This window comes from Physeter macrocephalus, chromosome 11 (assembly GCF_002837175.3).
Source record: "Physeter macrocephalus isolate SW-GA chromosome 11, ASM283717v5, whole genome shotgun sequence".
Lineage (NCBI taxonomy): Eukaryota > Metazoa > Chordata > Mammalia > Artiodactyla > Physeteridae > Physeter > Physeter macrocephalus.
In genome coordinates, this window is record NC_041224.1 from 133,990,144 (window position 1) to 134,015,858 (window position 25,715).

The 25,715-nt window shown below is 40.2% G+C and overlaps 1 protein-coding gene across 1 annotated transcript in view; it reads left to right on the top strand.

Moving 5' to 3' along the window:
• Nucleotides 1-25,715, top strand: part of GNG2 (G protein subunit gamma 2) — a 218,494-nt gene that overhangs the window by 37,340 nt on the left and 155,439 nt on the right. Inside the window, exon 3 of the mRNA XM_028495858.2 lies at nucleotides 2,814-2,969. The gene's annotated coding sequence lies outside the window, so the exon portion shown is untranslated. The remainder of the gene's footprint in view (nucleotides 1-2,813; nucleotides 2,970-25,715) is intronic.

Below are 25,715 nucleotides of genomic sequence, written 5' to 3' on the forward strand. Positions count from 1 at the left end.
TGTATGTATGTCCATGTCACTCTCTTACTTCGTCACAGCTTACTGTTCCCCATCCCCGTGTCCTCAAGTCCATTCCCTATGTCTGCGTCTTTATTCCTGTCCTGCCCCTAGATTCTTCAGAACCATTTTTTTTTTTTAGATTCCATATATATGTGTTAGCATATGGTATTTGTTTTTCTCTTTCTGACTTAGTTCACTCTGTATGACAGACTCTAGGTCCATCCACCTGCCACATCTTCTTTATCCATTCATCTGTCGATGGACACTTAGGTTGCTTCCCTGTCCTGACTATTGTAAATAGAGCTGCAATGAACATTATGGTACATGACTCCTTTTGAATTATGGTTTTCTCAGGGTATATGCCCAGTAATAGGATTGCTGGGTCATATGGTAGTTCTGTTTTTAGTTTTTTAAGGAACCTCCATACTGTTCTCCATAGTGGCTCTATCAATTTACATTCCCACCAAAAGTGCAAGAGGGTTCCCTTTTCTCCACACCCTCGCCACCATTTATTGTTTGTAGATTTTTTTGATGATGGCCATTCTGACTGGTGTGAGGTGATACCTATTGTAGTTTTGATGTGCATTTCTCTAATGATTAGTGATGTTGAGCATCCCTTCATGTGTTTGTTGGCAATCTGTATATCTTCTTTGGAGAAATGTCTATCAGAATGGGAGAAAATATTTGCAAATGAAGCAACTGACAAAGGATTAATATCCAAAGTATACAAGCAGCTCCATGCAGCTCAATATCAAAAAAAACAAACAACCCAATCCAAAAACGGGCAGGAGACCTAAATGGACATTTCTCCAAAGAAGATTACCACTCTTAAATCATAAGCTCATTGAAGGCTGTGTTTTGTTTGCTACTCTATCTTCAGTACCTGTGATAGTATCTGGTATATAGTAGGGACTCAGTAAAAGCTTGTTGAATGAATAAATACATGAAAGAATGAATGATGGAAAAGAAATAGGAGGTGAAAATTAGTTTTCTCTAGAGAACTCTTTGGCAATATCCAGTAAGTTTGAAGATGTACATAACTTTCATCCAGCAATGCAACTCTTAGGAAGATATGTTAGAGAAACTCTTACACAAATGCCTAAGAACATATGTACAAGAATTATTATTGCTACCTTATTTTATAATAGTGAGAAATTGGAAACAACTGAATATCCACGAATATACTTACTGAGTGCTATTTATGTACTAGGTACCATCCCAAATATTGGTAATATAGTGGTTGATATATCAAAAGTGGTTGCTGAAAAGTTAAATTTAGGAATTAAGATTATTGACACCTCAAGAAGCTTACATTCTAATGGGAAAAGAGAGACAGTAAGCAAATAAGTATATAATATGGCAGGTGAGGTTAATGCTGTGAAGAAAAATAAAGGGTCAGATTGTGACTTGGGGCATTTATGTGATGCTTTTTAAATCTAACTGGTTAGCAATTGTACAGGTAGGAGATTTTATTGGGGAACTTAATTTATGTCCAAAGAAATTCTCAGTTTCATTCAACATTTTCATTGATTGATTTATATAGTATACTAAAATGTAACATCTGTGAAATCCTTGGGGCTACTATCAGTGTGTTTCTTCTAATCGTCCTATCTGAGCATCGAACCCTTACTAAGTGAGGAACTCTCCTTAACTTAGAGTCACATTGAGGAACACAGTTAATGATTCTGGTAGAACTGACCAAAAGGGACTTTACCAAAGACAAGCAGAGTCTTTAGTATAATATTTAAGGAGTAAATTTCAAACAAATACAAAAGTCAAAGTAATATTACATTGAGTACCTGCATATCCTTCTAGTTTCAGTAATTGTAATATTTTGCCATATTTTCTGTCTCATTTTCTCTCTCAGCCTCCCCCGCCCCGCCCCACATACAAACACACATATATATGTTGTAACACTTAAAGGTAAGTGCAGACATCATGATACTTAATGTTAAATACTTCAGCAGCGTCTCCTAAGACTAAGGACATTTTTCTACCTAACCAAAACACCATGATCATGTCTGAGAAATTATTACTAACTCTCTTATATTTTCTAATATCCTGTTCATATTCAAATTCCCCAGTTGTCCCCAGAATGTCTTTTATATCCATTTAAGAAATCGTGATCAAATCTAAGTTCATGCATTACTATATTTGGTCACTTTTAAGAGTAATCCACCTTAAGTGCGTATTGCTAAGTAAAATAAATCAATCTGAAAAAGCTACATACTGTATGATTCCAACTCTATGACGTTCTGGAAAAGGCAAAACAATGGAGACTAAAAAGATCAGTGGTTGCCATGGGTTTAGGGAGTAGATGGAAGGATGAATAGGTGGAGAACAGAGGATTTGCGGGGGGCAGTGAAACTATTCTGTATGATTCTGTAATGGTGGATACATGATATTATACACTTGTCAAAACCCATAGAATGTACAATGCAAATATGAAAATAGTAAACCCTAATGTAAACTATAGCCTTTAGTTAATAATAATGTATTAGTATGGGTTCATCAATTGTAACAAATATAAAATTAATGCAAAATGTTAATAATAGGAGAAATTACAGGGATTGGAAGAGGGTATATGGGAATTCTGTGCTTTCTGTTCAAATTTTCTGCAAACCTAAAATTTCTCTATAAAATAAAGTATACTAAATTAAAAAAAGAATACTTCTGCTCTTTTTATTACTTTGACTTTTTGAAGAATCTGAGAAAATTAATTACCTTATAGAGTACATTGCATTCTGAATTTGTCTTATTGTTTGCTCATGATGTTATTAACTTCCCTTTCTCCTCAATTCCCTGTGATCTAGACAAAGCTAGGTCTCAAGGCTTGATTGGATTCAGGTTAAATATTTTTGACAAGAATACTTCAGAGATGTTGTGGACTTCGTGTTGCATCATATCAGGAGAACATGCTGTCAGACTGCCACACTCTTACTGATGTTAAGTTTGATTACTTGGCTAAGGTAAGATCTGCCAAATGTCTCGTTAAAGGAACATCTTTTTTCTTTGCAATAAATAATCTGTCTGTACAATGATATTATCTAGTCTCTCAGCAACCTTTCACGTGATAGTTTTATCATCCATTGATTGTTCTTGTTTTAATCAAATATTACATTAGGAGTTGCAAAATGGTTAGTTTTCTAACTATCACTATATCAACATTTCTTATCCAGCATGTCTTCTTTCCTTTTTTCCTCTATCATAGTCATTTAGTGTGTTGCCATTAGTTACACCCATTATTATTTTTGATACTCTCATTGTTCTAAATTTAGCCAGTGGGAGCCCTCTGAGCCAGTTCCTCGAACCTTCTGACACAATCCCATTAGTCTTTGAGCATTTCCTTACTTTCTGAAACAACAATATGTCAAGGCTCACCTTGTACTTTTCCTGCTTTAGACATGGGCTCAGTCATTTCCCCCAAAGAACCTTAGTTCTTTTTACTGGAGAGCAATTTTTTGTTGTTTTCTGGTTATAAAAGCACTACATGCTCATTGTAGAAAAATTAGAAAATAAAAGAAAGTATAAAAAAAGAAAATGAAAACTACATATTACTCTACCATTTAGAACTAACCACTCTTAACATTTATTGTACTTATTTCCATGGTTTTAAAATTATGTATCTAAAGCGGATATTTTAAATTTAAATTATGGCTTGATACTGTATATTTTGTACTGTACTTTTTTAAAAAATCAACTATATCCATGTCATTAGATAGTCTTCAAAATCATGATTTTAATCTTTTTTTTGTAACAGAAACTATGTCTTAAAGTGTTTGAATCTTTCCCAGGGCATCACACCTACCTATTGTAATAAAACTAAAACCATTTCACGGCTGTTAAGCTGCATTGTAAAGCTTCACTGAGGAATTAGGGCATTAGTTGAGTATGAGAAAAGTAATAATGCCATGAAATGAAGACATCCCTTGAAAACAGAAATTTCCAAAAGGCAATATATTTATGTGAGTTTTTCTCTACTAGTCACTGTGAGTGGATAAATTTCCTTGAATCTAGGTACTTTTCATGTCTTTAAGATGACCACCTGATAAATGAAACACCAAGGGATCTATTTTAAGTGCCCCCAAATTGGAATCAATTTTTAAAAAATATGATTGACCAACAAATAAAAAGAATTTTAGGAATTAAAATTCTTTTTATTTGTTAAAATAAAAAGGAAGGAAATTAAAATTTCCTTCTACTTATTCCTTGTTATATGATGGCGGGAATGTTATTTAATTGCTTTGTGACTTAGTTTTCTTGTCTATAGATTAATAGTAGTTCCTCCTACATAGCACTATTGTAGCAATTAAGTAATAATTAAAGTGTTTAGCACAGGATCTGGCATATAGTAAGGGCTCAATAAATGCCAACTCTTAGAATTATCACTGCAAGCTAGAATGGTGAATCGGATTTGAGCTAACATTAATGGAAGAGCAGGATTTAGGCCTATGGTGGTGGGATTAAGGGACATTCTGGGAGCAAGACAAAATGCTAGCACAAAATTCAGAACACACAACTTCTATTGAGCGAAGCTGCTGAGCTGTTGAGTATTTCTGTGTGAAGATTAAACAAGCTTGCTCTCATGATAGCACTGTAGTGCAGGGGAAGCAGTTACCTTCCGTCCTTCTTCTTTGTCATACACATATCTATCATTTATATTGACTTGGGTCAAAGCATTAGAGGTATTTTTAATAGGGAAAGAGTTGAAAACTTCTCATTGGAAAGTGGACAAAATGTTAGCCAAACCCATGCTCATGTGGATTTCAGTAGTGCCTAAAGAGATTTTTTACAGCTTTGAAGTCTTCTCAGTGTCTACCTGATTCCAAGTTTCCTCTACTCTTATTTCCTCTTTCAGATCTGATAAGGGTCTTAGAGTTACCCTAACAGGTGACCCCTGGTCACCCTAACAGGGTTATAAAGAAGTCAAGCGCATGCATAGACCACTTCTAGCTGCATGACCAGAGGAAAATTACTTAATCCTCTGGGTCCTAAATTTCCTCATCCTTAGAACAGGAATTACAACAATAATATTTACTATATAAGGTCATTGTAAGAATGAAATGCAATGCCATATACGTAGCACCTAATACCATGCCAGCAATTCAAGTATGTAGAATAAACAACAAATAGCAGTATTTATATTTATGATCATATATTGAAGATAAAACACCCTCCCAGTTTCAGCTTTCAGATCCTCCCTCGCATTGCATTTTTTTAATCAAATTTGTAAGTTAGAATCTCTGTCAGATACATTGCCTTAATTGTGAGGTAATTATATATTAGGAGTCTCCTATGTCTACTCCCACTCTAGTTATGCATGCAATTTATTCATTAATTTTACAAACATGTATTGAGTACTTTATTATGCTTCACTGTGCTGGATCCTGGGCATCCACAGAAGGTGAACATATGTGAGAAAAGGAGAAATTATTCAAGTCCCCCGTGATGATGTTCAGGGTTAAGAGTGGGAATACATGTCTGGAAATGCTGCTTATTAAGCAAGTGTCAAATTAGAATAAGTGAAATATTTAAGCCCTTTAAGAAGACACATCTTGCAGAGAGCCTCAAAGGCAAGGTGGGCATTTGATAGCTTTATCTGGGACCACACTCTCCAGACTATCTCACCACGAGTAGGAGGGACATGGCTATGTTCCTGAAATGTTTCCAGTTCCTTTTGAAAGGATTTGTCAGGGCAAAGGTGAGAGACTCATGCAGTCGTCTCTGAGAGCATGACAGAATTAGAGGCTAGAGCCACCATTGTGTGTTTAAATTCTGGGTCCCGAAGCAATAGCTCTAGCTCACAGCTTCTAAAAATGTCCTTGGCTTAAAGTTTTGGCTCAGAAGTTGAGGCGTTATACTGCAGAATGTTTCCGGAATAATTCAGTGACCTCAGACAGGCTACTCCAAGTCTCCCTAAACCACCTGCATTGTTCGACTATATTTAGCAATGAATATTTAAACAAAGAGAAGACAATTTATTGGATTAACAGGTGGGGGAGAGGAGCATATAGTAATGGTACCACTTGCCTGGCCTCCCTCACTCATACAATAAACACACAGTCTTGAGTGCCTTTTGTGTGCCAGGCACTGTGCGAGGTATATTAACCTGGCAGGTTTCAAGGCATTCCTCTCCTTGGGATGAAATGGCTCTGAGATCCAGAATTAATTTTTTTTTCTTTTTTTTTCAGAATTAATTATTAGTATTAATTGATTAGTATTAATTTTACCAACCACAGATCATTCGCAGGGGTCCCCATGTTTATGGTTCCAGAGGGGACTGGGAGAGGGTTGGGAATCAGGGAAATACCAACTGCAGCAGTCCCAGCTCCTATGAGGAATGAATCACTGTTCTCTCTTCCTCAAGTCTCAACAGAAGTGAGCATGTTATTTCTCATTGGCTCATTGTTCCCTAAAGCTCCACCAGTGAGAAGATAATCTGTCATTATTGGCTCAATTTCTCTACCTTCGTTAGGGACACAAGTTTAATAAATCCGCGCATACTTCTGGCTGGGTCGGGTTGACCAGGATAAAATTAACATTTGCTTCAGGATACATTTTGATCTAAACCATTCTCTGTATCTAAACCTTTAAGATGGAAGAAATATCATCATATTCAACATTGGAAAAATGCTAAATCCACAGGCTGATGCTTCATCTACCTTTTCTTATAAAAAGCTTGAGTTAGATAATCACAAACAAAACTTTTAAAAATACCTTCATTATCTGTAAAGATGCTTTCAGGAGTAAGTAACAAAACCCGCCAGTTCAAACTGCATCAAAGAATAAAGAATTACACTGTGGCAGCACAGGAAGTGCAAGGGTCAGGCAGCCTTCAAGGCCGGTTGATTCAGCAGAGCAACAATGTCTATGAGGATCCAGGTTATTTTTGTCTCTTCACTCACCATCTTCTGTGTTGGCATCATCCTCAGGGGAGAGGCAAGGTGATTACAACAGTTCAGGTACAAAACCTGGACATAGCAATAGCAATATTCACAAGAAGGAGAGAGAGACAGATCTTCTTGCTGCTGTATGATGGGAGCCTTTCCCCAGAAGCCCCAACAGACTTCAGCCCCCATGTCTCATTGGCTCTTTAACTCAACGCTGGCCAGGGAAATGGGATTACACTTGGCCAGTGAATGCCACCCCTGGAACTGGGGATGGAATCAGAATCGCCCGGGGCACCTAGCCATGTGGAGGGAGGATGGATATCTGAACAAAGTTGGAGGTCTCTGAGTGAGAAAGTGGGGGAATGGATGCTGGGTAAATTACATTTAGTTTCAGAAAACCTAACTTACAAGGGACTTAGGCCAAAAAATTATTTTTCTCTCATAACTTAAAGGACTGCATTAGCTGTCTGCTGGCATTGATTCAGCAGCTTGGTGATGTCATGGATGGAAACTGGGTGATGCTCTTGACCTTTTCCTCCCCCATGTTTGTAACTTTTTGACCCCAAGATGGCCACTCAAGTTCCATACATCAAGTCTGGATACAATACAGAGAGAAAGGGGGAAAGAGTATGGGCTGTAAGAAGTACTGTGTCCTGGAATTTATGAAAAAGTAGATTTAATCGCCCCGTCTTACAAGGGTCTACAATTTACACACGGAGACAAAACACACCTTAGGAACCACAACACAATGTCAGTACCAAGAGAAGGATGCAAATAACTCCTCAGGAGCAACTGAATGGGCCTCAGGGCTGCCTGCCCCACCCCCAACATCTGGTTGCCCCCGCCCACTGTGTCGCAGTCCTGCTGTGCTACTGGCCTTGCTTCAGCTCCAGGCACGCTCCCAGAAATCATGGCCTGCACACCTGAAGTGAGCAGATCTCTGTCTACTTGTCCTTTAAATGGACACTGCTTTTTCTGTTGGGAAGACAGATAAATGTATCGGAGGCTCTTGGATGACAATATTGTCCTGGCAGGTGTCCAGGGTGGCTGGGAAGAGAGAGCATTTAATGGGTCTGGCAGCAGAGCAGTCGAGGTGTGGCTGAATGTAGCAGGGGACGAGGACCTCTTTGGCAATGACATTATCTGAGCTTGGGTGGGCTCTCAGCTCAAGTTTCAGATGGCCAGGCACCTCTGGCTGGCAGCCAGCCAGTTGACAGATTACATTCTGTAACCATGAGGTAAGTTTGGAAGAAGGTTAAGAAAAGCAGTTATTCTTCAGTCAGTCACTTGGATGTTGCCTGTGTCCCCATAACATCTTAAATTCGGGAAGCACAGGGAATCTATGTCTTGCCTGCCTTTATGCCATTACCCTAACCTCTGGCACATGTGGGCTTCCTCTTGCCTTTAGGAACACACTCCAGGATCTTACAATGCCCTAATGTCACCACTAACCCTCACCCACCCCAAATTTCATCTTCTTCCCCATCTCCAGCTTTTCTTCCTGCCTTGCTTCCCCTTCATACACAGATTGGATAGAAGTTCTGACTCCTGAATGGCCCTTCAGATCTTATTCTCCAGCCCTTTCCACAGCACTCAGCACCATGAACTGCAGCTCTCTCTCCCTTGGCTTCTGGAACTCACTCTCTCCTGGGCTTGGTTCCTTGAGCAATTCTTCTCAGGCGACTCTTTAAATGTCTGTTTCCCTCCGAGCCCTGTCCATGGCTCTCTGCTTTATTTCTTACTCTCCATATCCTGCCTGGGTCCTTCATCCAAATTTACAACTACAACCTCTGCTTCTGTCTCCAGCCCAGCTCTCTCTCCCAAACTCCACATATTATATAACTCCACCAGCCCAGCCCACAGGTACACTGAACTCAACGGGGCCAGGACTGGGGACAAGCTCCAAATGGGATTCCTCTCTTTCTAAAGAACACCAGCATCTATAAGCCAGAAACCTGCAAGTCATCCTAGAATCCTCTGGGTATACATCTTACGTGACAGTCACCATTATTAAGATGTTGCCATCTGAATATGTGACATACTTAACCCTTTCTTCAAACCTTCCATCACAGTGTGTCATTGTTTGGTACCCCTCATGTGAAAGACGCCCTGCTGCCTCTTCCCCTCCAAGCCAGCCTGAATGAGTTGTCCTGCCTCTGGGACCCAATAGCACCAATAGCCCTCAGCCCCTTCTTCTACTGTAGAACTTATGAATAAATATTTTAGTCATGTGTTTCCTTCTTCCTCTCCTATACTAGGCTGTGATTTCCTCCAGGACTACTCTGTCATAACAGTTTTGAAATCTCCAACAAACAGCATACATAGGGCCTGGCACACAGTAGTTGCAAAATCAGTGTTTGTTGCATGAATTATTCAACAAAAGGCTGACAAAACTATAGTATAGTTTTATACTATAAAAGTTCATTGATACATTTTGGTCCACAAAGAAAAGAAGAGAAAAAAGCCACTGACAGTCCCATTACCCAACTGAACTATAGTCACATTTGGGTATATTTTCTTATCTTTACTTCTATGGGTAAGATCTATTTTTACCTAAGTATAATCATACTGCATTTGTAAGTTTGAATCCTGCTTTTCTACTACAAATATATATTTTTCATATTGTTAAATATTTTTTTCCAGCTTTATTGAGATATAACTGACATATGACATTGTGTAAATTTAAGGTATACAACATGATGATTTAATATACATATGTATTGTGAAACGATTACCACGATAATAGTTAACACCTCTGTCACCTTATAATTATCTTTTTGTGTGTGTGTGGTGAGAATATTTAAGATGCTCTTAGCAACTTCCAAGTGTGCAATACAGTATTATTAACTAAAGTCACTTCCAAGTGTACAATACAGTATTATTAACTAAAGTCTTTGTACATTAGATCTGCAGAACTTACTCATCTTCTAAGTGTAAGTTTGTACCCTTTGACCAACATCTCGCCACTTCCCCTACTCCCCCAGCCCCTAGCAATCACCATTCTACTTTGTTTTTATGAGTTTGGCTCTTTCAGATTCTACATATAGATGAGATCATAATGGTATTTGTCTTTCTCTGTCTGACTTATTTCACTAAGTATAATGCCCTGAAGATCCATCTATGTTGTTGCAAATGGCAGGATTTTTCTTTTTTATGGCTGAATAATATTCCATTATATATATATATAGCATATTGTTTACTCTTTGATTTTATTAATAATTTTACTTATATATATAGATTTTGCTGTCTATGTAGTCAATCCACTATTTTCCTTTATGATTTCTTCAACTGATTACAACCTTAGAAAGGGCTTTCCTTTCCATAATTCAGACAAATATTTAGCCATCTTTCCTCCTAGGATTTTTATGTTTTGATGGACTGTTATGTCTAATGCTTTTATCCACTTAAATTTATTTTGGCATGTCATGTAAAATAAAGGTCTAACTTGCTCTTTTTCTCCTCAGAGTTAAGCAGTTGGGTAAGCATAATTTTTAATAAGATTATATTTTGCATTGTATTGCATTTCAGGACAAGATTGCTAAAAGGAAGTCTGGATAATGTTTCTGATGAAACAAACCTCATCATGTAATTTGGAACATGAGTTAAGTGTATGACATTCCAGGAGGTAGGGGCAGGGTAGGGCCAAGTATGAGTTAGGTCTTGGAAACAAGGAAGACTCCCATTTCTGGGGGTATCTTTTAGACTGGTGCATGTGCAAATAGAAAAAGCAGGAATATGCTCATGGACCCCTTAACCCCAGGAGCATTCAAATGCACAAAGGATTGGTTTAGTAATGCCTAGGTATGATGTTGCCGCTTCCATTTCTATAGAGGTCTATGAATACAATAAGATGGGAGGAAGAGAGAGCAGATGAAGAAGATATTATTTTTAATTTGCATTGCTTCATACAAACCTCAGTCCTGACCCTGTGTTAAACAATGACTCATATCTCCACAAGTTGCCAAGTATTTTAAAGACCATAGGAACACTATATAAGCTGAATGCAAATTGGTCTGCAGAAACCTAGGCTGCCGTCATTAATGTGTACAATTCATATATTTATTCAAAAGTCAGGGTGACTTTCCAATACGAAACAAATCACTCAGGAAGCCATTCCTTCCACCACAGTGTGGATCAAGAGGGTCAGTACACATGATGGTGGTCTGCCTTCAGTTTATAGATCCGGGTTTTGGTTAGAAACTCAAGTTCAGCACCTAGCACCAAGGGCCCCTGGTTGATTTAGTAGGGCAAGGTAAGCTAATGTGCCCATGCACAGTACTGGAAATTTGCCTTGTGCCCCCTTTTGTCATCATAACAGAAAGACTTTATAATATCAACATTGTCATTTTGCAGAACTGAGTGCATCAGCCAAAAAGAGAGAGAAAGAAAATTTTGCGGCTGCACACACACACACACACACACACACACACACACACACACAAAATTGGCTCAGCTTTACTGATGAGATCTTGGCTTGGAAATGAAACAATTTTGTCATTCACACAATTTAAAAACAGACCCCAAACCATCATTAAATAAGTAGTTGTCACAGAAGCACAGCAACTCCTTAAGTCACCCAGCCACAGCCTATATACCAGCTATCCAGATTTTTCTCTAAAAAAGTAGTCGAATGTTCAAGTTGGAACAAGGAAGGAGTGCAACTTCCTTGTCTTACATTTTGAGGTTTTCAACTTGGTTTTACAATATTCTCTTTATCATTTACTAATTGTTAACTAATAACTATTTCTTAGCTCTCTTTCCCAGCCAGCTTCCAGATTCTTTGAGTGCAGAGGCTGCACTTTGTTGTGTGGCTCGCCAGTGTCTTGTGCATGAAGGATGCTCAGGGAATGTGGAAGATGGTCCTGGTGCTTCACCTACACCTTTCGGTACAATCCCAGACAAGAAAATACCTCTGGTACATCTAGCTCATGTTGTTTGATGGCCTTTAAGGATGAACAAGACAAGCTTTAACCATAGTTAATATATGATGATGGCAAAAAATAACTGGCATCTGGCAAAAAATGAGTTAGCTACCTTATTATTCAAGAATGATGATCCAGGCTGTGGATTGTCTGGGCTTCTGGCTCTCCTTTCCTTTGTAAGGGGAAGTGAGCACAGAGGAATGAAGACTTTCCAGTCTGGGTGTAGATGCCAGTTGCTCATATCAGTCTGGTCAAACGCAGCTCTTGGAAGCCTTTTCTCTGTGTGTAGTAAATGACAATCAAGGGTTGGGGGAAGGGATGATTGTTTCTTATACCATCTTTGAAAGTCTTTACTCATGTTTTATTTCTAGGAATTAAAAATAAAAATTTGGTTCACTGGTAATTTAAAGAATTATATATTGTTAACTTTTTTGAAAGTTAGCTTTATCAAGGTATAATTAAAATAATCTAGTTTTTGAGCATTTCTATCACCTCAAAAAGTTTCCTCATGCCCATTTACAGGCATCACAGCTCCCAGCTCTAGCCCTAGGCAACCACAGAGCTGTTTCTGTTTCTATAAATTTGCCTTTTCTAAACACTTTATATAAATGGAATCAGACATACAATATACAGTCTTCTGTGTCTGGCCTCTATCACTTAGAATAATGTTTTTGAGGTTCATCCATGTTGTAGCATGAATCAGTAGTTCTTTCATTTTAATTGTTGAATATTATTCCATTTTATGATTTACCATATTTTGTTCATGAATATTTACCGTAGTCACCAGTTGACGGATATTTTAAGTTTCCAGTTTGGGTGGTTATGAATAATGCTTCTATGAACATTCACATCTGTGTCTTTATGGACACGTTTTCATTTCTCTTGTAAAGCTTCCCAGGAGTGGATTGCCAGATTGTATGGCAAGTTTATGTTTAACTTTTTAAGGAACTGCCAAACTGTTTTCCAAAGTGGCTGTATCATTTTACATTCCAACCAGCAATGCATAAAAGTTTCAATTTCTCCACATCCATACTAACACATGGTATTGTCTGTCTTTTTGATTCTAGTCACTCTAGTGGGTTTGTAATTGTATCTCTTTCTGGCTTAAATTTGCCTTACCCTTGTGATCAATGATGTTGAACATCTTTTCATGTTCTGATTTCCATTCATTCATCTTCTTTGATAAAATGTCTATTTAAATCTTTTGCCCATTAAAGAAATTGGATTATGTTCTTATCATTGAATTATAAGAGTTCTTTACATATTCTGGTTACAAGTCCTTTACAGATCTATGATTTGTAAATATTTTTTCCCAGTCCATGGCCTATCTTTTCATTTTCTGAATGGTGTCTTTTGAAGCACAAAAGTATTTAATTTTGATAAGGTCTAATTTAGCAATTTTTTTCTTTAAGTATCATACTTTTGATGTCAACCATTTTTATATTATGTTAAAATTAAAATTTTTATATAAATATATTTAACATTATATGCAAAATATGTAATTTTATGTAAATATAATGTTTAATGTTATTTCAAATATATGTTAAGAGGGAAATTAGTACCAAAGATTTCTCTGTTATCCCTCCTGACCTGCTTTGTATTTAGAATAGAAGCAACAATAGTACTCTGTTATAAATTAGTGTTAAGGTTTTTCAAAACCACAATGAGAGATATTCACTGTGTATCACCCAGCCCTGGATCCCCAATCTGTCACCTGGGCCACAGTACCAATGCAAGAACATTTCCTAAACCCAGCTTGACTTAACTGTAATAGTCGAGCAAACAAAACATACAGACACTCTTCTGTTGCCTTGTTGATTTCCTGGACTGTGCTTCCTTTGTGTGTTTTTGTCATTTTCCTTCATTTTCTGCCCCCTGCCTCTGCTGGAGTTGTCACCATGTGAATTGGTTTCCCAAAGGGTTGCTGGGTTTGTTTCTTCCTTGTGCTAACAGGAGCTATGTGCCTGCCTTTTGTTGAACATTAAATACATGCTGGAAGCAAAAGTATCATTAATATAATGCTTTATGCTTCTGAGGCAGCTTTCTCATCAGTGTCTGGCATACTGAGCAAAGAAGTTAAGTTACAGAAATAAAGAGAAGTGTGGTGTTGACTGTGCAAGCAGAGTCCCCTTTTCACATGGCAAGGCAGGAGGAAAAAAAGAAAAATAAAGAATTCTGAATACCAAATTCAAAACCCTTTAGAGGAGGCGTCTGGAAGAATTTACTCCTCGTCCTGAGTCTGCCATTACTGAGCAGCAAGAGCTGCTGAATGGGAGCTGGGATTGTGTATGAGAGAGCAGCAAAGAAAAGAGGGAGAGTCGGAGCCTGGAGAGAGTAAGAGTTGAAGCAGAGGGTCCAGAGCCAGCAGAGAAGGGGTTGGTTGAAGGTGTATGGAAAGAGCACTTTGTTAATAATGCGAAATGCCAGCAAAACGTGGCGAGTTGTGTGGGAGTGTGGAGGCATTGACCTTGAACTGGACTAGGAATGCATCATCCTCTGAGATGAAGGGATAAAAAGAAAATGGCTACAGATAAATGTGTCATTTGGGTGGAGTATACAATGGAAAGAGAGTGTACCTGATGAAAGCAATTTTACTTGATGAAGTAGGAGATGAAGTCATCTGAAGTGTTCAGGTAGGGGCATTAGCACGTGAAATTTGGGGATTATCAGGTGAGGGAAATGGAGACTAGAGAGAACCAAGGTTAAGGTAAAAGATCAATGAATGAGGACAGTTAGGATAAGCCAGAGAACGAGAGGGCTATGTGGTTTTCTCCAGCCACACATGATGGCTGGTATTTAGGAGAAGCAGGAAAATGGACTGACACACGTTTGAGGTTCCTTGGGGGAGAAGGCTGACACGAGGATACAGAGGGAATATCCAGGTGGGAAGTATAGTTTGGATGATTAACCATATCTTCCAGGATGGGTAGGAGTGGTAGGGAGGCTAGAAGATGTTGATACCAGTGATTTCCAAACTTATCTGTACCTAGAATCACCTGAGGATCTCTTAGAAACTCCAAAGCCACATTCCAGGTGAATTACACCACAATCCTGGAGCGTGGGATGCAAGCACAGACATCCATACTTTTTGAAGCTCCCCGAGGTAATTCTAACATGAAGATAATTTGGGAACCACTGGGCACATACGTTAGCACAGTGGTTCTCAAAGCGTGGTCCCCAAACCAGCAATATCAGCATCACCCTGGTACTTGTTAGAGATGCAGATTCCTGAGCCCCTCCCCATACCCACCGAATCAGAAAATCTGGGGTTGGAGTTCAGCAGGCAGTGGCTTAACAAGTCTCCCAGGTGATTCTGATGCTTGTTAAAACTTAACAAACACTGAATTAGCAGAAAAGGAAGGAATCTTGGTCTTGGTTGTCTCTTGAAGAGCAGGCATAGTGAGGGAGCTTGAAGGTCTGGTATGCTTTGATGTTAAACATTTCCAGACCATAACTAGCTCAGCTTTGAGACTTGAAAAGTTCAAGGAACTAAACACTACTCTGTTGGATGGTCGTCCACAGATAGGTTTAAACATCTCAGAATTATGTCAGGATTTGGCATGGTGAGAAAACTTATGATCTACAACACACGTCTAGATCTTCAGTGTTTACAGAGGATAGAAAATGGTAACCTCAAGTGGCATAAGCTTTGAGGGGGTTTACGCAGGATGGAAAAGCAGCACCAGGGAGACGGTGAATCCTGACCCCAACCCCTGCCTCCTGTCTCAGGGTGTGTGGGAGAAACGGCAGCCTCCCCTGGAGATGGAAGCAAGGAAATGCGCACCTTTGGGAGAAGGTAGGCTTCATTTGATGATGGTGGAAGAACACTGTAGAGAAGAAAATATTGAAACACTTACTGTCTGAAATGGTGGCTTCAGAGGGCATGATGGAAATGGGTGAAGGGTTTGGAGAGAGGGACTTAGAGTGGGAGGGGCAGAAGGGAGCATAAAGCTGCCAAAGGTAAATACAAGTTTGATGTTTGGGCGTAAAACGCTGGGGAGGAGGGCAGGTACCACTTGCCTTTGGGGCAGTGGCCATGGATCATTGGTATAAAAGTACTTGGGAGAAATGACTGGCTTTCTCAACGTGAATTATTTGGTGCCTTTGTGGTTGATGGCCCCAGGCAGTCCTATCCCCATCTCTCAAGGAGCTCAGTCACCTTGTGAAAGCCACAGTCTTTCACAAGGCTGCTTTGTGTCAGGAAGAGCAGCCGAAGGCCTGGAGAAGCCGCCTCAAGGTGGATGGGGGTAGAGGGCCCTGGTATGGGATGAGCTCTTTCACCTGGGCAACTTTCCCCCTCCCCAGAGCTCCGGATGTTCACCCCAGCAGGATGTGCCTGCCTGAAAATGGTTCCAGGGCCCAATTGTTATCATAAAGGAAAGCAGGACCAGGAGAACCTTGAAAACTTTTAGATAGTACTTATCCTGGCTCTGACTGATAAGTGAGGCAGGAGGAGAAAAGGAGGAAGGAATCAATCAAGGAGATGTTAACAAAAGCAGAAGAAAACAGGTCCTTTTTGCTGGGCTAAGTAGTTTGGCGTATGACTTCTGTCTGACTCACAGCCACACTGGGGATTCTGGAATGAGTTAATATCCAGGTATGAATCAGGCATTGTAACGGCCACAAGATGTAGCTTAGTTTACAGATCAATACAATTGCTTGGGCTGGTCCAAGGCTAAATTGTGAAGCTGGCGTCATTTGTTTCTGATTGTACTCCATTTGGGGGCCTTTTTTCCTTCTCTGGAAATCTTTCTCAGATTTTTCTCTCCCTGTGGTCCTGTGCTCACCCTTCAGGAACATCCCCAGGGGCTCAGGGCTAGGGGCAGCATGGAAGTTCAACCTCCTCCTTCTACCTAATGTTTGTTTTTTTTTTTTGCGGTACGCGGGCCTCTCACTGTTGTGGCCTCTCCCGTTGCGGAGCACAGGCTCCGGACGCGCAGGCTCAGCGGCCATGGCTCACGGGCCCAGCCCCTCCGCGGCATGTGGGATGCTCTCGGACCGGGACACGAACCCGTGTCCCCTGCATTGGCAGGCGGCCTCTCAACCACTGCGCCACCAGGGAAGCCCCTACCTAATGTTTTGATGGGCAGTCATTACAGACCCTCCCTCCCCGGAGACTCATAGCCCACTGTTGCACTCCCCAAATACCCCTGTCCGGTTCTTGGGAATATCACAGTCCCCAGGCAATTCCTTGGACACAGGATTTTGAGTATTAACTCAAAATATGTAACGACTCACAGGGCAAAGGCACTGATTGATGAGTCGGAATAGACACCAGCTGTAAACACCTCAGTAAAGCAGCAAGGTACATGCTGGCCCCGGAGCTGCATCCTGCCCGCCCAGCCTCTCAGCCCTGCAGTAGCCTTGGTCTCTCCCACCTCAGCTGTCCATCCCGTGTGTATATCCTGGGCTGGTCACTACCATCAACAATGACCCCTTCTCCTCTCCGACACAATCATTCTCTGCTAACTTTTCAGCTTATCTCCCCTAATCCAAAAACAATTTAATTCCAACAGCTCTTTGACACACCTACACGCTGTTGATCCAACCATTTTTTCTCTATCCTTCCAACCCTCTAGTCCTCCCTCCCTCTTATCTAGCTCAGATTCCATAGCTCGTCATTATTAATACTCCCTCACACTCTTATCCCCCTTGCCTCTCTCTTACTCCTGTGTACTCATGGGGCATCCTAGTTAAATCCAGCTCGTCGCATACTGCACATCATGTTTGCATAGCCGCTGTTTCCTACCATCTTAAAAACAAAACCCTACCTCGATCCCACACCACCTTCTAGCTGCTGACCCATTCCTCTCCTTCCCTTTATAGTAAAATCCCTTGAAAGAGCTGTCTATCTTCACTGTCTCCAATCTCTCCTCCCATTCTCCGTTAAACTCACACCTATCAGGATTTCCCCTCCACCATTCCAACAACTCTGCTCTCGTCAGGACCACCAGAGACATCCACTGTAAAATCCAGCGGTCAGTTCTCAGCGTTCATCTTACTGGATGGATAGGTAGCATTTCATAGCTGATCACTCCCTTCTTGAAGCATTTTCTTCTTTTGACTTCCAGGATTTCACACATTCCTGGTTTCCCTCCTCTGTCGTGAGCCATTCCTTCTCAGATTCCTTTGCTGGTTCTTTCTCATCTTGCTAACTTCTAAATAGTGAGATACTTCAGGGCTCAGTGGTTGGACCTCTTCTCTTCTCCATCTACGCTCACTCCCTGACTGAGCTCATCTCTTCTCATGGCTTTAAATACCACTTTTGCCTCGATGAGTCCCAATTTTATATTTCTAGCAAAGACCTCTCACCTGTATTCCACTCTCATATGTCAACTGCCTATTGGAAATCTCCACTTGATAGTTAATAGGCATCTCATATTTAACATGTTCATAATGGAACTCCTGTTTTTACCTTCCAGTGGTTCCTCTTACAGTTCTTCCAGCTCAGTAAATAGCAACTCTATCCTTCCAGTTACTCAAGACAGAAATCATAGAGCCATCTCCATGTCTTCCTTTCACTCTCAGACCCTACGTCTAATCCATCAGCAAACTTCAATATATATCTAGAAGCTAACCACTTCTCATCACTCCAGTTACTTCTACTATGGTACAAGCTGACAATGTTTCTTACCTGAATTATTGCAATAGCTTCTTAATTGGTTTCCCTGCTTTCATTTTTGCCCCTCCTCCAGTCGTTTCAATATAGCAGTGATTCTTTTCAAACATTAGATGGCAAAGCTCCCTTCTAAAAAACTTCCCCAAAGTATCCATTTCATTAAAAGCAAAAACTAAAAATTTTCATGCTGGCAAGGCTCCACAACACCATCTGTTTCTCTACCCCTTTTCTCCTCTGACCCATGTCGTACTACTCTCCCCTATATTCATGCCACACGGAGGCCTCCTTGCTAGTCCTCAAATGTGCCAGGCATGTTCCAGCCTCAAGGCCTTTGCACTTGCTATTTCCTCTGCCTGGAATGCTCTTCCTCTGCTTTGCTAGTTCCCCAACTCCAAAAATTGTTTCACTCCAACAGTTTTAATGTCACATTCCCAGGAACCACTGTACTTAATATCTCAACTTACCCCCTCATCCTCTTTTCTGGCACTTCCCATCCCTCTTTGCTTTGAAATTTTTTTTCCCCAGTACCTAATCACCATCCAACATATTGTATTTATTTGTTTATTTATTGCATGTGTTCCCCAATATAATATAATCTCCATGAGGACAGGATAGGAATTGTTACCTGTTTAGATTGCTATGTTGTCCTTAGAACAGTCTCTAACACATATTATGTGCCTAATAAATATTCTCTGAGTGAATGGATGAATATGGATGATAAGGACAGCAAGGGCAGCCTTGATCCATAAAACATAGATTATCAAGTATCAGAAACCACAATCCACGGGGAGAAGTAGTGCAGTAAAAAGGGTCACAAAAGAGTAATATGTTGCATGAACAAATAATCCTAAGAGAAGGAAAGGAGAAACTAATTTCCTTCTAGCAGTCAGATATTACCTGGTGCTTTTTCCTTCTCATCTCATGGTCTGTAGGGAGGTGGACTTCAAACATTACCCTAAACTCAGATTTAACAAAATCTGGAGAAGCCTTAATATAATCGAATTACCTCATGGCCAAAGCCAACATAGTGCTACATACATAAGAAATCACAATCTAACATCCAAAAAGTAATTAATTTTTTTCTTCCAGTTTTGGTGAGATATAATTGACATACAACACTGTGTAAGGTGTACAGCACAATGGTTTGACATATGCGTACATTGCAAAATGATCACCACAATAAGATCAGTTAACATCCATCACCTCATATAGTTCCAAAAAATTTTTTTTCTTTGTGATGAGAACTTTTAGGATCTACTTTCTTAGTAACTTTCTAATATATCATACAGTGGTGTTAACTAGTCAGCATGTTGTACATTACATCCCCAGTATTTATTTATCTTATTACTGGAAGTTTGTCCCTTTTGACCACCTTCATACAATTTACTCCCCCCAACCCCGCTTCTGGTAACCACAAATCTGTTCTCCATGTCTATGAGTTTGCTTTTTCTTTTTTTTTTTTTGCGGTACGCGGCCCCTCACCTCTGTGGCCTCTCCCACTGCGGAGCACAGGCTCCTGATGCACAGGCTCAGCAGCCATGGCTCACGCGCCCAGCCGCTCCGCGGCACGTGAGATCTTCCCGGACCGGGGCACAAACCCGTGTCCCCTGCATCGGCAGGCGGACTCCCAACCACAGCGCCACCAGGGAAGCCCTGTTTTTTCTTAAGATTCCACATATAAGTGAGATCATACAGTATTTGTCTTTCTCTGACATTTTACTTAGCATAATGTCCTCAAGATCTATTCATGTTGTACAAATGGCAAGATTTCCTTTTTCTGTGTGTGTGTGTGTGTGTGTGTGTGTGTGTGTGTGTGTGTGTGTACATACTGCATTTTCCTTATCCATTGATGGACACTTTGGTTGCTTCCATGTCTTGGTTATTATAAATAATGCTGCTATGAACTCAGGGGTGAAGATATCTCTTTGACATAGTGATTTAATTTCCTTCGGAGATATACCCAGAAGTGGGATTGCTGGATCATATAATAGTTCTATTTTTAATTTTTTGAGGAACCTCCTTACTGTTTTCCATAATGGCTGCACCAATTTACATTTCCACCAACAGTGTACAGAAGTTCCCTTTCTCCACACCCTCAACACTTACTTTTGTCTTGCTGATAATAGCCATCCTAACAGGTGTGCAGGTGGTTTTAATTTGCATTTCCCTGATGACAGTGATGTTCAACACTGTTTCATGTACCTGTTGGCCATTTGAATATCTTCTTTGGAAAAAATCTATTCAGATTCTTTGTTTTTAAAATTGGGCTGTTTGGTGTTTTGCTATGGAGTTGTATGAGTTTTTTAAAATATATTTTGGATATTAATCCCTTATCAGATATATGATTGCAAATATTTTCTCCCTTTCCACAGGTTGCCTTTTCATTTTGTTGATCATTTCTTTGGCTGTGCAGAAGCTTTTTAATTTGATGTAGTCCCACTTGTTTATTTTTTATTTGTTGCTTGTGATTAGGTGGCAAATTTAAAAAATCATTCACCAATGTGAAGGAGCTTACCCCCTATGTTTTCTTCTAGGAGTTTTATGGTTTCAGGTCTTATATTTAAGTTTTTAATATATTTTGAGTTAATTTTTGTGAATGGTATGAGACAGGGGTCTAGTTTCATCCTTTTAAATGTTAGCATCTAATTTTCGAGCAGCATTTATTGAAGAGACTGCCTTTTCTTCACTGAGTATTCTTGGTTCCCTTATCAAATATTAGGTGACCATTTAAGCATGGGTTTATTTCTGGGCTCTTGATTTTGTTCCATTGGTCTACGTATCTGGCCTTATGCTGGTACCATACTGTTTTGGTTACTATAGCTTTGTAATATAGTTTGAAATCAAGATGTGTGATGCCTCCAGCTTTGTTCCTCTTTCTGAGGCTTGCTTTGGCTATTTGGGGTCTTCTTTGGTTCTATATGAATTGTAGAACTGTTTCTCCAAAAAGTAATTTAAATCTTTTACTGAAGTCTCACAAAGAGATACCAAAGTGGAATACATTATACAACAGGGGGCATAATTCCTAAAGATTCTCTTCAATGTCAAAAGTATTATTTTCAAATTTAAATAAAAACACAATTCTTATAAAAATACGTAGTGATTGTGGGTCAAAGTTTTTATTTTAACTCATTAAAATGATGATGAAGCCATTTCAAGGATGATAAGAGAATATAATGTATATATAGTTAGTGAAAGCAAAAACGAATGTAAGAATAAGACTATTAGATACAAAACTAATTTATTTACCATAGGGCAATAAACCATTATCTTTGAGGTTCTCTTTTCTTTTTTTTTTTTTTTTTTTTTTTTGCGGTACGCAGCACAGGCTCCGGACGCGCAGGCCCAGCGGCCATGGCTCACGGGCCCAGCCGCTCCGCGGCACGTGGGATCCTCCCAGACCGGGGCGCGAACCCGGGTCCCCTGCATCGGCAGGCGGACGCGCAACCACTGCGCCACCAGGGAAGCCCGAGTTTCTCTTTTCTACTTTAAAAAATAATTTGCATTTCTACAGGTCAAAAATTATTCTCTATAGGTGTCTTAGTCAGCTCAGGCTGCCATAACAATATACCGTAGACTAGGTAGCTTAAACAACAGAAGTTTATTCTCTCACAGTTCTGGAGTCCAAGCTCACCATGTCAGCATGGTTAGTTTCCGGTGTGAGATCTCTCTTCCTGGCCTGAGGAGGCCCACTTTCTCCTTACGTCCTCACATGGCAGAGAGAGAGAAAGTGAACTCTCTGGTGTCTCTTCTTATAAAGACACTAATCCCATAACGAGGACCCCACCCTCATGACCTCATCTAAATATAATAACCACCCAAATGTTCCATCTCCAAATACGATCATATTGGAGGTCAGAGTTGCAACATATGAATTGGTGGCGGGGGGGCGGGGAGGTGGGTGGTGGAGACAATTCATTCCGTAGCAGTAGGCAAAAATATTTGCATTAGCAGTTTTCTGCAAAGTTTAAAGGCTACCCTTACAAAATTGTAAAATGTTCTAATAAATAATTGGAATTAGTAAGTCAAACAACTTTCCAGCCTTCTGAATTCAGATGACCCTTAGGAAGGCTTATTAGACAGGATCCTGGCATGACAAGGAAGGCATTTGCCTTTCAAGATTTGGGAAATTTTTCTTAACATCACTCATTTACTTCTCTGTAGACCCACTCAAAGTTCAGATTTATGAGTTCTGAAGCTTGCACAGTTTGAGGGGGGAGGGATGCGCTGTATGTAGAAGAATATAAAATGGGCATGTAAATACAGTACTTGGGTCCCAGGGACTTAGGATGAGCCTTTGCTAATGAAAACTTCATGGAAAATACATGTCTGGCACTCTTCATAGCAATTTCCACAATTTCTCTCTAAATCTCTCTTTTCCTCTACACATTCCCTGAAAATCATCATCTTTCACTGCTGCTTCTTTCCCCACTCAAAACTCTTCTCCAGCTCTTCTTGGCCCATGAATTTCTTCTAATGTCTTTCTAATATAAATCATTTTAACCTCTCCAGGTGTCTTCTAATTCTTGATACCTACGATCTCTATAGCAAGAGGCAGGAAGAGTCCTTCTTAGAATCAAGAGTAGGGTAAGATTGTGAACATAAATACAGTAAGGTTTACTCCCTCAAAACCTACTTTTTAGGGAAAAGCTGTTGCTTCTTTCCACTAAGGTGGAGATGACTGAGGAAGCCTAATGTGTACCTCCCTCAGGAATTTTTAGCAATAGTCGGGAAGCCTTAAATCAAAAAAATGAAAACCATTATTTGTGGAATTTCAGGCAGAGGGGACAAGGTCTGTGATATTTGAGAGGCATAAAGAATGGCAATACTGATTTTTAGAAAAGCTCCCAGGAACACACATTCTACAGAATATCACTCACCTGTCACCATAACCAGTTCATCACAGCTTCCTTCCTGTGTGCCCTCTGCTGGGATAATGAATGAAATTGCCATCGCATCAGTACTGCCACTACTTCCCTGCCATTGTTTCCCTTTTCAGTAATGATATTGGTGGCCGTGTGGGTAGTATGGGATACACTGTTTCAGTGGCTTACAGTAGGTGGCTTGAGTCCCACTCAACATGAGTGTCAGAATGCCTTTAAGACCCTCTCATCATGCAATACCAACTGAGTTAGAAACATGGCCTTGCTCTCTGGACAATTACTGGAAGAGACAAAAAAAATTGTCAGATACAAAGATCTGTAGAATGCCGACTTCATTCAGAAAGTGTATTAAATAAATAACACACTGAGGCTTTTGGAGAAGGTAGAAGAAAGGTGTTTTAAGGGCTGACAGGAGAAAGGAAAGCAGGAATTACCTCAGAGGATTCTTGTCTTTCTATTAGCTGGAAGGATGCAAATATGTATTTTTCTATATATAGAAAATCCTCCAGAGCCTGCCCGGCATCAGCATATAGATTTTGCACAACAGTGCAGGACTTCCAGCAATGCAATGGTCTCCATCCCAGGGCTTGCCTGGCTTCTGCCTGCCCTGGGCTCCCTGCTGAGGTCACAGCCATGTGGAAGCCAGGCCTTCCCTGGTGACTGACAACAGAGCTTGTCAACCAGCTGCGAGACAAGAGTCAATTGCTGGGGAAAGGTGGCAGATGAAAGGCTGGCTTGGTGCTAATGAGACTCCCTCCAGAGGGTAGCAAGTCAGAAGAAAGCTTTCCCTGCCTTGTGCAGAAGGCTTTGTGCTCGTGTGCTGTGTAGATGCCAGTGCCGCTGGGTGGTGCGTAAGGAAAAACACATGCTGCTCGACACTGATGTTGCTAAAGCCACTTTAATTTTCTGGGAGCATCCTTTTCATGGGAAAGAAGGAAAGCATAAGGGATGTCACCTAAGTGGGTTCTGGGAACACAACTAGGGCTGTAATGAATGCAGTTATTGGGTACATGGCCTGAAATGTTCATTAATAGAATGTCAATGTTCTGGAAATAGATTTTCTTTTTCATTCCCTTTAGGGCATTCCATTTATTTCTGCTATGTCCAAAGAGCACCATTTTCCTGTATGCTCTGAGTATACAACCCTTTTATACAACTCTTTATTATATGCCTGGTTTAAAGATACCCTAAATGCCCACCCTGCTACTGTATATAAGCAGGGAAGGATACATTCCATGCTAGAAAGAGCTGGGAACTCTGATGGTGGGCAGGGTCTTCACCAAAGTAGTGGAATGCAAATTAACAGAAGGTCAACTCTGTAGAATTAGGCTTTCACTCCTGGAATTATTAGCAAGACTCAGCTTTTTTTTTTTTTTTTTAATGCCCTCTCTGAGGAAGGAGCAAAAGAGGCAAGAGACAGCTTCTAGGCTAACCGGATGTTTATTAATGGCCCTGGGGCTCAGTTGAGGGGAAGAGTTGAGGCCGAGATTCAGTAATTACTTATGGGAAGCAGGAAGGAACACTGAACTAATATATCAGATAAGAGTTGTAAAGCCCCAGAAAATATGAAGTAAAGACTAGACATTCAGGTTTTTTATTCTCTCCAAACATAACTTCTGACCTCATTTCTTTTATCTTGAGAAGGAGGAAAATTACTTTTACATTCAGACCTCCGTATCTCCTGGCTCTCTTTATGTGTAATATTTCAGAGGTCCAAGGCTATATAGGTAAATGAGAGGGGTTTTTATGCTTTACTCTTCCCTGCCCACAGCTCTGGAGCATCACCCACCACTGGTTTGAGATAGGATGATTCAGGCATATCAACCCAGTCATCTTCCCCGGGCTCCATGCTTCTCTGCAAACACTTAAACAGAGGTACCTAAACAAAAACATTTTGGAGAATGGGCTGGGGTGGGGGGAATATTTTCAGGCAAACAAATAGGATCATCCACTCCTGCTCCTTACCCGCAACTTCCCAATAAGGGAAAGACCCAAATTTATGACGCTCCCAAAGTGTCTTCCTTTCAGAATTGGAAATAAATGTAAACGCTTACCAAAGTAGAAAATCTTAGCTAGAATACTGTATTTTTCTTTTTCCTACCACTTTGTAACTATTAGTCTTGCTGCTGATGGGTGCTTAAAGGAAGAATTAATGTCCAGCCTTGAAATTTTCAGGATGAGATGCTGGACTGGGAAAATCATGTTAAAATAAATTTGATAGGTAAGTCGCCCAGGAACATGGAAGGCTGTGCTGAGTCTGAGAGCATGCCATGTTGTTTTCAGCTTAACCTGACTCCAGACTTTCTTTATCTTTTATTATTTTATCATTAAGAAACTTCAAGTTCCTGTACTGTGTGTTGGCATCTTTCCACCGGTCATGTCCCCTATGACACCTATAAATGTG